A 14,726-nucleotide genomic window follows, 5' to 3' on the forward strand; every position below is an offset into this window, starting at 1 on the left:
GTCTACTCGCCACTTATGCCTACTCGCCACTTGCATTCCTACTCACCAGTGGCGTCATTACCCTGGCACGGGGGGTGAGAGCCATCCTCTAAGGGGGTGACACCAACAGCCACACACTCTTGCATACAAAACCTCCAGTCTTGTGACAGACTGCAGTACAGAGCAGCACCATGTTCTTAAGCCCCCCATGCAGTAAATTGCCGCTCTGAGAGGGCAGAGCCAATATGACACAATTCCAATAGACTTGAATCATTTGGCCTGGACCATCCCAATTAATGCGCAAAATGCTGCATTTTGCCCTGAGTAGAGGGGCTAGGGATAGCAATCAGTAGTGTAACCATCACTGGCTACCATCGATGTTAAAATAGCAAGTAACCATCAATAGTTACAAACTATTTACTGGATGACCATTGATGATTTCACCAACCTATGGTCATCCCTGTCTTTAGAGAGGAGGGGGCCTGTGTGCATCCCCCTCCTCTCACCCTGGCGGCCAGCAACCGACTGACACGGCTTCGCGGGTGCCGGGGGGCAGAGTTATGCTCCGTACCCCGGCAGGAGTTAAAGAAAAAAAACATTCAGTTATGCTTTTACATCGATGGAGGGAAACCGTCTGGCTCTCCTCCATTGATTTCAAAAACTAATACATTCGACTTTGGTCATAAACCATCGATGACTTTGAATCACAGATGGTCGATGGCCATCCCTAAGAGAGGTGTGTGTGTGTGTGTGTGTGTGTGTGTGTGTGTGTGTGTGTGTGTAACCCCCTCTTCATAAAAATCCTGTGTCTGCCAGTTCTATAGCTATGCCTGATACACAGCTGAGTAGGGCGCCACATAGTGGAGAGCACATTGGCCATGGCTAATACCATGCTAATTTATTATTTAAATACACAGGCAGGAAGCAGAGTTTGGGACGGACCGCTGGCAGTCTGTGTCACTGTGACACAGCTGCACTGCACTTTAAAGGGATGGCTCCTTTGCTTGGAAGGAGCATCGTTACTTCATGACATCAAGTCGCAGCACACAAACAGGGCTGGGGGTGTGTGCCTTAGTGTGGGAGACTGGGGGCTGCGGTCCACGTTTGGGATGGATCGGCGGCCATATTCCTGCTGTGGGCTGAGGCAGCACAACCACCTGCCAGGGCCACCCCTTTTCTTTAACCGTAACCATGTTAGTCCCTCTTTGGCTGGCTGGCCTGGTAAGTCTGTCACTCTGTTATCTGAGTGTGTGACTGCTCATTGTCTGTGCAGGGTGGGTGACAGCGATGTGCTTCTGCCTACAGAGCACAGGGGCCATCTGCAGGCAGCCCCCACAATGTGAATAGGGCCGGGGATGTTTCATGCATGTGTCCTTTGTGCTCCGGTGAGTGAGATTAGGGGTACGATTAAAAAGAGTTACTGTGAGTGAATGAAGGATGAACACTTGGACTGAACCAGGTCTTTGTGTCACCCAGGGGCATATCCAGGGTCGGACTGGCCCACAGGGATACAGCGGAATCCCCCCGGTGGGCCCCATTGTCTGAGGGCCCACCCACTCCTTTAGGGATCAGGTTCCTGACTGTGCACTTGAATTATACATTATACATATGTTAAAATATACTGCACAGGACTATGGTCTATTTTATACAAACTATTGCTGTTATTAATCTGGTACATTATTATGCATGCACTAGCAGTATTTACTACAGTATATACTGTATATATATTTTTAAAGGGGCCCAGACTATGCACTTTCTAATGGTTAGACGGCTAGCCACACCCCTTCTGGAGCCTGGCCACACCTCTAAGTATGGGCTCCAATCACTGCATTCCCCCGGTGGGTCCTTCATACCCCAGTCCGCCACTGGGCATATCTATAATGGGTGAAGGGTGTGTGGTGCGATCTGCACATGTGCTGTAGACTCCGGGCACACTCTAGTGCCCAGAGTCTACTGATTCTGCGGTGGCCAGCCAGCCGTGTCAGTCGGTTGCTGGCCGCCAGGGTGAGAGGAGGGGGATGCACACAGGCCCCCTCCTCTCTAAAGAAGCCCCTGATGTGTATATATACCCATGGGCATGCTGTCTTGGACTTTTTGGAGTATATTTACTTTGCTTTTCTAACAGGGGATGTGATGCAATTCTGTGTTCTGTGAGCAAGACCCAACATGGATAGCCTACTGTGTATATATATATATATATATATATATATATATATATATATATATATATATATATATATATGGTCTAAGGGTCTGATTCAGAGCCGGACGCTATTTGCGCTCGCTCAGAAAAAGGGGGTGGCTATTTAAATTAACCATTCGCTCTTTGCGGTCTGTTGACGCCTCTAGGTCTGAACGAGCGATCAAAACATGCTGTCGTTATTTTGAAAAAAATGCCCCCTGGCCGCTTGCATCATACGTCATGTCCACTATTTAATAGATTAATCAAGTACATCGATCAGCGTATGAACTGCTCGCTATTCTTGTGGCTGGTTTTTCCTACCACTATATTGCGAGCAGTTCTGACTATAAAACAACCAAGTGACGTGGTCAATGACGCTGCTGTATTAATTATGCGCACCCATAATACGCCCGTTTTGACCTTTAAGCATGCCTGCGTTCTGATCTCCACTCCCCTTTTTCAAGCACCTTCCCCTGTTACCACCCACATACGCCTCCTCCTGTCACTCAAAATAGCAGGGATCCGCTATATAGCGAACAAACGATTTTCGGCCGCACTGACTGGTACGCGCATGCGTATTACAAACCGTACGCATGCGCAGATGGACGAACATCGCTCGGAACGAGCGTACGGCCGCTTACAAGCGGCTCTGAATGACGTCCTAAGTATTGGACAGGAAGATGAACGGCTATGTACTGAGAAGCATGCTTAGAGACTTACAGTAATGGCATGTATAGGGTAATAATACAGAACATACAATTCTTTAATGAGGTTATTTTTGAAACTCCTAATGACTGGAGTACTTTTGTTCCACCTGACGTGTAAGCCTAGTTTCCAACTATTGGCAAGTGATCCTTCTGAAAACAGATAAGTGCCACCTAAATGATGTTTATATAGTCTGTGCCACTATCTACAACCTTTATGCAGTCCCACTGAAGGAAGCAAATGTATGTAAATCCAAAAAGTTATACTTGACCTCTGGTGAAATTTAATTGGAGCTGCACAATTGCATTTTTAGTTTATTATGTAACAATGAGGATAGATTTAAACTTTTTCAACCTGGGACCAAGAATATGTTTGGGAATCGGCTCTGGCAATTCATTGTTCACTAATTAATAATTTATTTCAGTTTAATTGTTTTGTCCATTATCTGTTAATTTTTTATTCACTGTTGAATTGTAGGAAATGATACACTTTTATTAAAATAGGATCACTTTATTAATCAGTATTAGTTGTTTTGCAAAACTGTGTTATGGGATCCATCCATTTATTACCAGTTATTCATACAGTATAGCACGCACAGAATATTTGGCCATTCATGTCAGTGCCCTAGTGGAGCTTACAATCTATGGCCCTGATTCAGAGCCGAACGCTCTGACAGAGGGCCTGATTCAGAGCCGAACGCTCTGACCAGAGCGCTCGCTCTGAATCAGGGCCCTCCTACCTGTTTTTGGAGCGGCCTCATGGGCGCTCGCATAGCTGTGGCTTACCACCCACAGCTATAGCGAGCGTCCATGATGATGGTCAAGACCATCGCAACCATCGGGCTTGTGACGACACCCTGCGGTAGGGTCTCACTGCCGCAAGCCCAGGAGTGATTTTGGCTCTATCAAAGCCAAAATCACTCCCACTGACATCACTACTGATGTCAGTGGGGCCGGACTCAGACGGTAGGCGTTCGCATGGGAAAGCCTCCATCTGGCAGCCATGCCCCCGGCACACCCACCAAAGGGGGAGTGCGGTCAGTCACCATCGACAGCACGCACCCTTTGGTGTGAGACCCCGAGAGACAGCTTCCTCGTCGCTCGCCGGGTCTCGCGCATGCGCACGACGGAGCTCCCTCCGTCATGCGCATGTGCACTTCGTCACCATTGACCCGCTTGCAAGTGTACAGCGCTCGCCAGTGGGTCAGAATCAGACCCAGAGTGCTCTCTCTGAATCAGGGCCGTGCTATAGCTACACAGCTATAGCGAGTGGCCAAAAAGATCGTCATGATGGTCAAGACAATCGTGACCATCGGGCTTGTGACTAAACCGTTGTGGTAGGGTCTCATTGCCGCAAGCCCTGGAGTGCTTTTGGCTCTATCAGAGCCGAAAGCACTCCCTCTGACATCACTTGTGATGTCAGTGGGGACGGCCCCAGCCGGTAGGATTTCCCATGGGAATGCCTCCGTCTGGCCAGTCACGCCCCCAGCACGCCCACCAAAGGGGGCGTGCTGTCACTCACCATCGACAGCACGCCCCCTTTATAGCGAGACCCATAGCGATGGCTTGCCCGTCGCTATCTATGTCTTGTGCACAATGGAGCCGCGTCCGTCGGGCGCATGTGCACTGGGCCAACATCGACCCGCTTGCGAGCGCTCAGAGCTCGCATGCGGGTCTGAATTAGGCCCAGTAATGGGAGTCAGGGTGACCTGAAAGTGGAGGGGGAATAGATAAGTGGTAGGGATGTGGGAATGTAAGGTGGACAGTGAAGAGAGATAGAGAGTTGTTTGGCAAGGGAGACAGAGATGCGAGACAGAGAAACAGGACAGGGGGAGGGAGACACAGATAAGAGGCAGAGTTGTGGGTGTTGTGATAAGAGATACATAGACCAGGGACAATTGACACAGAGACGTGGCATTGGAGATAAGAGACAGGGAGATGGGGGAGCAGAGATCAAAGGCAATGAGATGATGGTTTGAGCGAGACAAAGATGAGAGTGGCAGATACAAGAGACAGTAATACGAAATGAGGGGGGCAGAGATGAGAGACAGGGATATGTGTGGTGAGCGGGACAGAGATGAGAGACAGGGAGTTGGTCAGTGTGGCAGACAGGGAAATGGGAGACAGGGAGATGGGAGACAGGGAGATGGGAGACAGGGAGATGGGAGACAGGGAGATGGGGAAGTAAGGGGGCTGGGATAAGAGACATGGAGATGTGTAGTGAGGGGGACAGAGATGAGAGACATGGAGTTGGTCAGTGTGGGAGACAGGGAGATGGGAAACAGGGAGATGGGGAAGTGAGGGGGCTGGGATAAGAGACAAAGAAGATGGAATGTGAGGATGACACAGAATAGAAACAGTGTGATATTTGGTGAGGGAGTCAGAGATGAAACAGAGAAACAGGAGAGGGGGAGACAGATGAGAGACAGGGATATGGGGGACAGAGATTAGAGAAGCAGAGACTAGGGTCAGAGATGAGAGAAAAAGAGACCAGAGGTTTGACATGAGAGACAGGGAGATGAGGGAGCAGAGATCAAATGCAATGAGATGGTGGGCTGAGAGAGAGAGATGATGGACACAGAGGTGGAGGGGCAAAGATCAGAGATAGGGAAATTTTGGGGGAAAGAGTTGAGAGGCAGGTAGATGAGGATGAGGGTTAAAGAGATGAGAGACAGTGGACAGAGATAAGAGAAAGGGAGATGGGAGTTGAGTGAGACAGAAGAGTAGTGGGAAAAAATTGCGGGCACATTAGCTAGTGATGCAGAGACTGACATGTCCAAAATACTAGTACACATATGCTGTACACCTTACATTTGCTTTCATAAGTGGGCCACTGGGTGGAGATGTTGTTATAAAAATGACCTCTTGGACTTCCGATGGGCGGGCCTCATATGTGGCCGCATTTTATTTGGGCTCCTCAGATCTAATCCCTGTTAGACCCTTAGCAAAGAATTGTCTGGGGGGTCTATTTATATCAACATGCGCTGGAAGCCTAGGAGACCCTGCAGGGAGTGTAGTCTAGGCCATTTCATTCACCTGGCTAACATTTATCCCCAGAGTCAGCTCACGCTGCTGAGCACCTAACTTGGTCGCCATCTTGTCGGCGAGGGTGCTCCTGCCTTGGAGACGGAGAATCACCTGGGCTACACCAGTCCCCTACAAGCAGGCTGACCGGAGACTGGCTGCATTACCTCCAGCCTAGCTGAAGCCTTGGAGCTCCCCTGGGGGAATACCCATGGAGGTGAAACATACTGGCGACCGGCTGAGGTGCCGGGCCCCACAGCATCAACTTACCTGGCCTGCCTGGATTGTGGGTGCAGACGCTGGATCTTGCCCTGCTTTGCCGATGGGACACGGATACTGGTTTGCCTCTGCAGCCCTCTTGAGCGGAGCGGCTTTCTCCTCCTGTGTGGCGGACATTGTTGAGCTGCCGGAGACCTCGGGAGTGCGGAGGTGGTCTGCTTGCAGTCGGCCCCTGGATTCGTCTGGCCTTTCTAGATGGTTTGGACCTGGTGACCTGCTGCCACCTTTGGTCCCACCTGGTCCCCTCCGCTGGTGAGAATTTGTGTTGGCTGTGCTGTCTTTGCTGCTGGGATCTGGCTTGGCCACACCGCTACCACTGCCTGACGTAGTCTGCTTCCTTCTGGAGGGACCGATCCTGGGATTCCTCTAATCGGGGCTCCAGTTTTAGTGGATCCTGCCCTGCTCCTGAATACCCCTTCTCAGTGTGCATTACCACCATTCTCATGTAGCCTGAAGAAACGTACGTGGCTTGGAGAGGCTCCTTCCCACTGCCTAGATGACCCTATTTCTTGGGGTTAAAGTCAGTTTTTCTAATATCTGCTGACCCTTTTGTTTATTTATTTATTTTTCTGGATCCCTATATTTTTTTTGTGTGTGTGTATGATCTTTCCTTTTCCGTTTGTATTTTTCCCTACCTGATCTGCCTCCTTTTAGTTTTTATTTTTATTATTGCTGATATTTGAAAACCTGAATATTAGTTTCAAAAAATGTGAGGTGGACATTTGCAGAATTATATATTTGAGACTGTCACAGTAATTGCTGTGATCATACTTAGTACCATACCTTTAACACCATCTAGAGGCAGAAGTGGTGTACTTGTTATTTTATATTTCGTATTGTTACCAATATATTTGGGTTAATTCTTATCTTGAAATACCACCGACTATAATGTTAAGTCATGCTATAATGTGTTATTTTTGATTTGATGTTGTAAGTCCCTCTACAACCTATATTTCTTTTACTGTGGTTACCTTGGGTATGCACAAATATTTCACTATGACCAGGAAGTCTGTTAAGAACACCATATCACAAGCAAAACTGCCTGCTTCCACGATGTCTTCCCCTTCTAATTCTCCTGGCCCCTCCGTCACCCCCCCATCATCACCCATTCTGGCCTTAGGTGAGGATACTCAGCACTCTGTGCTTTTGGCTGGCCCATCTGCTACGGCAGCAGCCTAAGAGATGTTGCTGGTCATTAAACCCCTGATGGAGCAACAATTTAAAGAATTTAGTTCCACTCTTACGTCAGTGGTATCTCAAATAGAGTCTCATGAGAAGAGACTTGATGCAGTAGAACAATGTACGGGTGATGTTGAAGACACTGCGTCGGCTCTCCAATCGTCTTCCACCTCACAAGGAGATCCTATTAAGGCTATCCTAGATAAGATAGATGATTTAGAGAATAGGAACCGACGGAATAACCTCCGATTTTTAGGTATTCCAGAAAATGTGAAGGGGTTCGCTTTAATTGAATATTTGCAAATGATCTCAACACCACCTTAGGCATAACCCAGATGTCTCCTCCCATGATTATTGAACGAGCACATCGATTGGGACCAGAGAGATCCACTAATGTTTCAAGGCCCTGTCCAGTTATAGCTAGATATCTTAACTTCAGAGATAAGGCGCTGGTACTTCGCTCCTATAGACGTCAGGGTTCCCCGGTTATAGATAGTCATAGACTTTTGCTGTTTCGGCAGCAGTGTCTCAAAAAAGAAAATAATTCTCCCCACTCTGTAAAATACTTTTTGATAACCACATTCACTTTGCTTTGCTACTCCCCGCAAAATTGAAAATTACTGTGGATGGAGCGGTCCGTATGTTTGATGATCTTGATAAGGCCAGGACATATGTACACTCTCTGCCCGTCTGCTCTGCTAGTTCAGCGGGGATAAATACCTGATATACTGATATTTCTAGTTTTTTGTTTTCAAAAGAGGGACACATATAGTGTACTGTTCTATTTTATATAGGATTATGTTATGGGATACCAGATTCCCTAGGTTCTGGGATCAGGTTTTTCCTATTTTTGTTATTGACTTCTATTTTTGTGTTATGGAATCATGTATCAATATACATGTTTCCTCCTTTGTATGTTTGGAGGAAAATAGAAAATGGAGTTTTTCAGAGCTAAAATTTATTTTAATGGTATTATATTGTAATCTTGTTCACGTCTGTACTTGGTTTTGTCTGGAGTTGGCAGAGGGCACCCCTTTTTTGGTGTTTTTGGCTTTTCGCTGGGATGGGAGGATGGCATGGTGGTTTATAATATCTGCATGGGTTAATTTCTTAGATTGGGGTTAATTAGCATAAATGTCTTTAATTACTGACTCTGCCCAGACCTCGATGGTTCATAATTCTATCCGCGTGGTATCTTGGAACGTGCGTGGGCTAAACTCCCCTATCAAACGTAGACAGGTGGCTACGCATCTTAAACAACTAGGATCAGATATAGCATGTTTACAAGAGACTCACTGGGCGCATTCAGATGACATGTGTTTACGACGAGCTCTTGGATTAAGGAATGCGTTTCAGCTTCCTTTACTACTAAAAAAAGGGGAGTGGCTGTGGTGTTTCATAAACGCTTAGACTATTCTATTATTAGTGCAGAGTGTGACCCGGAGGGTCGATATGTCTTGCTGGATGTGCTTTTAAATGGTGAACCTTACACTCTCCTTAACATCTATACCCCTAACTATCCCAATTTAGATTTCTTCCATGCAATCTCCAATTTACTTTTGGGTCATCCTACTCTGAACCTGCTGGTGGGGGGAGACTTTAATGGGGTAGCTAGTGAGACATTGGATAGGTCTAGATTATCAAACCCTTTACCAATATTAGGAATGGGGGGTGTGGGGTTATTACTCTCACTTCATGGCCTATGTGACATATGGCATCTCCTCAACCCTACTGACAGGACCCATTCTTACCATTATCGGGTACACAGATCCTTTTCCTGAATTGACTTTTTATTGGTAGATGACAGATTGATTCCCTCGGTACATTCATGTGATATCCATAGTATAGTCATATCTGATCATGCTCAAATCTCAGTAGATATTCAGACTAGGGGCCTGATTCAGACCCACTCGCGAGCGGCTGTCCGCTCGCAAGTGGGTCGATGGTCTGCACTGAGCATGCGCACGACGGAGGGAGCTCCGTCGTGCGCATGCGCCAGACACGACGAGCGAAGGACTTTCCTTCGCTCGTTGTGTCCGATCAAAGGGGGCGTGCTGTCAATGTTGATTGACAGCACGCCCCCTTTGGTGGGCGTGCCGGGGGCGTGCCTCCCTGACGGGGGCGTTCCCACGGGAACGCCTCCCGTCAGAAGCCGGCCCACTGACATCACTAGTGATGTCAGTGGGAGTGATTTTGGCTCTGATAGAGCCAAAATCACTCCGGAGCTTGCGGTTGAAAACCTCAACCGCAGGCTCCGGCTCGCAATTTCGATGGTCGCGATGGTCACGACCATCGCGGCCATCAAAATGCACGCTCGTATAGCCTGTGGGTGGTGACCCACAGCTATACGAGCGTCCAGGAGGACGCTCCATGAAAATGGAGCCCGGCCCTCATTCAGAGCGTGCGCTCTGCTCAGAGCGTACGGCTCTGAATGAGGGCCTAGGTTCTCTGGAGTGTTGTGCGGATTTTGGAGGTTCCCGTCTTTTCTTGGCCAATCAGATCACTTTAAACAATATCTCCAATCCAAGTGGATGGAGTTTGTTGATGACAATCTAGAGCATTGGGAGGATTCAGTTCTCTTCTGGGAAACTTCCAAGGCAGTAATGAGAGGTCATATATTGGCTTATCTTGCTAGGAAGAGATGGGAATACAGAGGTAAATATGATATCTTACATAGTGCTATGCATGTAGTTTATAGCTCCTATGAGACTGACCCCTTTGATAATAATTTTGAGATTTATAAACAACAGCAACAATTGCTGAGAGCTTTCTATTGACCAATGCTCGGACCCAAACAGATTACGCAAAAAATCGTTACTAGATCTGGAAGATTATTGGCTAACATGGCGAAAATACACAGTACTCGACAAACCATCAAGACATTATGCCATCCCACTACATCTGCCCACTTGGTGTCCACCCCTGCTATAGTATCCACATTCCAAGATTATTATGAGTCTTTGTATAGAGCTCCTCCAGAACTCCCTAGTTTACACTGGGATCTGTTAAAGTAGGCAAAGCTTCCGAAACTTTCTCCTACCCAGAGGGAAATTCTGACTCAGGATATAACGGAGATGGAGATTTCTGAGGTTATTTCTCACCTCCATAATAACAAATCTCTGGGCCCCGACAGTTTTTCAGGGGAGTACTATAAGATATTGCAACCCCAATTAGTCCCATTTCTTACTACCCTGTATAAGGGTATATTAGAGAACCGCTTACATTTTCCAAATTTTAATAGAGCGTACACCATAGTTATACCCAAACCTTCTAAGAATCCGGAATTAGTCACATCCTATAGGCCTATTACACTCTTGAATCAGGACTTTAAAATCCTGACTAAAATCATGGCCAACCGTCTCCAATTATTTCTACCTTGTATTCTAACACACCATCAATTATTGTTCACACGTGGTAGATTTTCGGTAAAGGGGGTTAGAAGGGCCCTATCAGCTATAGTATCTCACTCCAACTCTCCGTCCCATATGGAAGAAATGCTTTTGAGTCTTGATGTGGAAAAAGCATTTGACACAGTGTCTTGGAGTCACTTGCTTAAAATCTTTGAGATGCGAGATTTTGGTAGGCCTTTCTCAGATCGGTTTTGTTTTTTATATGGTTCACCGACTACTACTTTGATAATTAATGGCACTTGTAGTTCCCCCATTACAATGACAAGAGGCACTTGGCAGGGATGTCCTCTGTCGCCAGTATTATTCAATATAGCTTTAGACACATTGTTACGTATTCTCCATTCTTGGCCAGATTTTAAGGGTATCCAAGTGGGTTCTCAAGAGCTTAAAGTCCAGGCCTTTGCTGATGACTTACTACCTTACATTTCGGATCCAGAACAAACACTGCCTAAAATATTCAACAAGCCATCAGATTTTGCTAAAGTTTCTGGTTTCAGTATTAACCCAGATAAATCAGAGGCATTATATTTGGTTTCTGTAGTGAAACCACACTGGGGTGATTTATATCCAGTGGTATGGGCCCCCACTTCCCTTAGATATTTGGGAATTTAATTGCCACTTTATATTGGAGACTTATATGATCTCAATATGAAATCGCTCATTCGAGAGGTGGTGGGAGAACTGTCCCATTGGCGTCACCTTATGTTATCTTACCTAGGTAGAATTCACTTACTAAAAATGATCTCTTTCCCTAAACTACTTTATCCCCTACACATGTTACCGATTTTGCTTTCACAGGCAGATGAAAAATTTCTATATAAAATATTTTGGAGTTTATCTGGAAGAATAAACAACCTCACATTGGGTTGCTGAAGCTTCAACAGACTCGGGCCAATGGAGGGATTAATTTACCTAATATAAAATTGTATAATCATGCTGGGGTTTTGAGATATGTACGGTATTGGATACACAAGACTGATTTATATACTAATTCACAGCTAGACCAATCTTTTCTACCAGATCAACATATATTGGTGTTCCTTAACTCCCATAAACAAGAGTTATCCGAAGATAATATTAATAATCCCCTACTGATGGTTACGTGGCAAGTTTGGCACTTTGCTAGACAGCAAAGAAATGTAAACTGCCATCATTTCCTTTTCCTTCCACTGATATTAAACCCTGAATTTCAAAACGGGGAGGCTTCTGTACTTTTTTCGCTATGGCCAGATTAGGGGATCCCTTATGTCCGAGCATTGGTTGACACTGAGAATTGTCGACCCCTTCGGTTGGCTGAAGCAGTGGAAAAATATAGTTTGCCTCAATCCCACTCTCTGGCATTATATCAGGCACAACATTATGTGAGTTCTATAATACGTACTTTCTCTCCAGTAGACTGGTCCAACTCTTTGGACTTGTTATTAGCTAGACCTATGAGTGGAAGAGGGGTCATTTCTCTTCACTACAAAATTTTACAGATTCCATTAGATCATTCTAAAATATCCACGGGATTATCTACTTGGTGTACCGTATTCCCCCATATTACCATGGAAAGCTTATTACGGTCATTCCTCTATTCTCAATCAGTGCTGTCATCAAGTATTTACAGAGAAATGTTCTATAATATTTATCACAATGGATATCTCTCCCCCCACTGCAGGTTCCTTATGGGATTGTCTGATACTAGCAATTGTGCTAAATGTGGGACCTCTGATGCAAACTTTAAACATTGTATGTGGGACTGTCCCCTTATACGGAGATTCTGGTCATCAGTTAATAGATTTGCATCTAGATGTTTAGTTACCTACCATTATCAGCGGAATGGGCGATTATGGGCATTTTGCCGCCGTTAGTTTCCAGTAGGAGAGATAGCAAAAAACTACTATTGATAGTCTCTGCGGTAGCTCATAAGTGCATATTACAGATGTGGACCCATGCAGATCCCCCATCAGTTTCTTTATTTCGGGCCAAATTGTTTTTTGTTTTTCAAATGGATTGACTAGAGACCACAATGCATAAAGAGACCAAAATAGCTGTTTTTTTTACCAGTTTTCGGAAAGTTTTATAGATACCTTTACGCTGGACCTACGACGCCAAATCTACTTATGTTTCAGAAATACTTCTTGGTAAGAAACCAGGATATTGTACGACGACCCACCTATCTCTTTACCTGTTACAGGTTAAGATTTGTTTACTTTGATTGAAAAAGTATTTAGGGGGCGTGCCTGCCATATCTAGATTGCTCTGAATAATATGCCGTTTGTTGTGTCCTGATTTTATTTTATGAAGGAACTGTTTTCATGTAGGTATGTTGTTCTATTGATGTACTAAGGCCCTTAAAGGGCTTGTGTTTTATTTTTATTTTACCATTATTTTTGTTGGATAAGTGCTGTATTACTCTGATGAATAAAAGAATTAAAAAAAAAAAATTACCTCTCATATTGTCTCTCCAAGTATTAAAGCGTGTACTGTACATGCAGGAGGCAGATTTAGAGCTATAGGAAAGGGGGATGTGGGTGAAAAAGAAAGTTATTGTGGTTTATGTGTCAATTGTGAATTTGCAAAATGTGGTTTGGATGTTTCCCCCTAATGATTTTGTTACAGACCTTTCTGTTGATCTAGCATTGCAATTTTTTATCATTCTTGGTTTCATACAGTGAGTGAAGTTATATAGCACTTACTGTATGTTTTCTAATTGTGATATGTTACTAGAAATAGTCATTCTGTTGCCATATGTCACTGTATGCTATAACTGTTCTGTAACAGTTATAGAACCAAATATGGCTTTAATTAATTAAATTCAGCCAATGTTGGTTGCTACACGATACATTACAGTTATGCTAAAGAACAGACTAACAGCGCTGTGGAAAACCTAAATTAGTAGCTGTACATAATTGTGATTGTATATATGACTATGTGCCAAACCCAGTTTATTGGAAATAATAAAAAATCACCTATCATAAATAATGACAAATAAATTAAATAAAAAACAGTTATGCCATAAAGCTATAAATAAATATATCAATTTAATAATTATATGATATCCGTATCAATGCATAATGAATAGAAATACATCAAAAACATATACAATATAGATAAGAATAAAGATAAAAGCAAATAAAAAATGACACTGATGTGAAATGAATCAAAAATATATATACCCAAGATTTTAGTATAATGAGAGCACTGCAATGAATAAAATAGAAAACAATTTTGTCAGAACAGTCAAATTGTAACTGATTGTACAAGGCTAAAAAGAAACAATGTTGATTCTTCAATATATTAAGCTGGTAAAGATGGTGAAGTTTTATCAGCAAATGTATGTTTCTTTAGGATCCGTTCTGATCTGCATAATGTGGGAGACAGTACACTTTAATAATGCTCAAGTTTGTATCCAAATCAGGTAATGCCTGAGTAGATGGACAGTTTAGTACAATGTCCAAAATTTGACCAACGGGTGCAGGTGTGATATATCTATTATGTTAATGGGTGAAAAAAAAAAAGTTTTTTTACTCACCGCTGCAGCAGTTTTAAAAAAATAGTAGAAATCACTACCTTCCAGGTAGGCGGCTGGGAGCTCCCAATCTAGCCGGCAATGATTTTTCACCTTCTCTCTGGTGGGAGTTATATGGTGTGGAGATTAACATCTCCTCATATGGCAATATCCACCTGCTCTCACTTGTACTCCAACGGTGGAGCAATATTGAGGGTCCGGTCTCCCGCATGTGCAATGTCTGTCCGTGCTCTCTGCATCCTCAAATGGGCAGCCGGTGTGAGGTGCCCTCCGTATATGACCAGGCTGAGTCCCCAATGGGAACCGCAGCAGCATCAAATAGGCTGTTTCCAAAGCCGACAATCTAAGACAATCTCATTCACCGGACAGCGCTACTGGCAGGCAGAGTAAATTTCACTTCAGTGCTCTGAGACAACGAATGTAAGTTCTCTAATGCGTTTCTTCCCATATGGATT

The 14,726-nt window shown here is 44.6% G+C and overlaps 1 protein-coding gene across 1 annotated transcript in view; it reads right to left on the minus strand.

Moving 5' to 3' along the window:
• LOC148525482 (chemerin-like receptor 1) overlaps nt 1–14,726 on the minus strand; it is a 47,417-nt gene extending 32,691 nt beyond the window's left edge. Inside the window, exon 1 of the mRNA XM_088470972.1 lies at nt 14,275–14,726. The gene's annotated coding sequence lies outside the window, so the exon portion shown is untranslated. The remainder of the gene's footprint in view (nt 1–14,274) is intronic.

This window comes from Taudactylus pleione, unplaced genomic scaffold (assembly GCF_031769625.1).
Source record: "Taudactylus pleione unplaced genomic scaffold, aTauple2 ptg000108l, whole genome shotgun sequence".
In the NCBI taxonomy this organism is placed as follows: domain Eukaryota; kingdom Metazoa; phylum Chordata; class Amphibia; order Anura; family Myobatrachidae; genus Taudactylus; species Taudactylus pleione.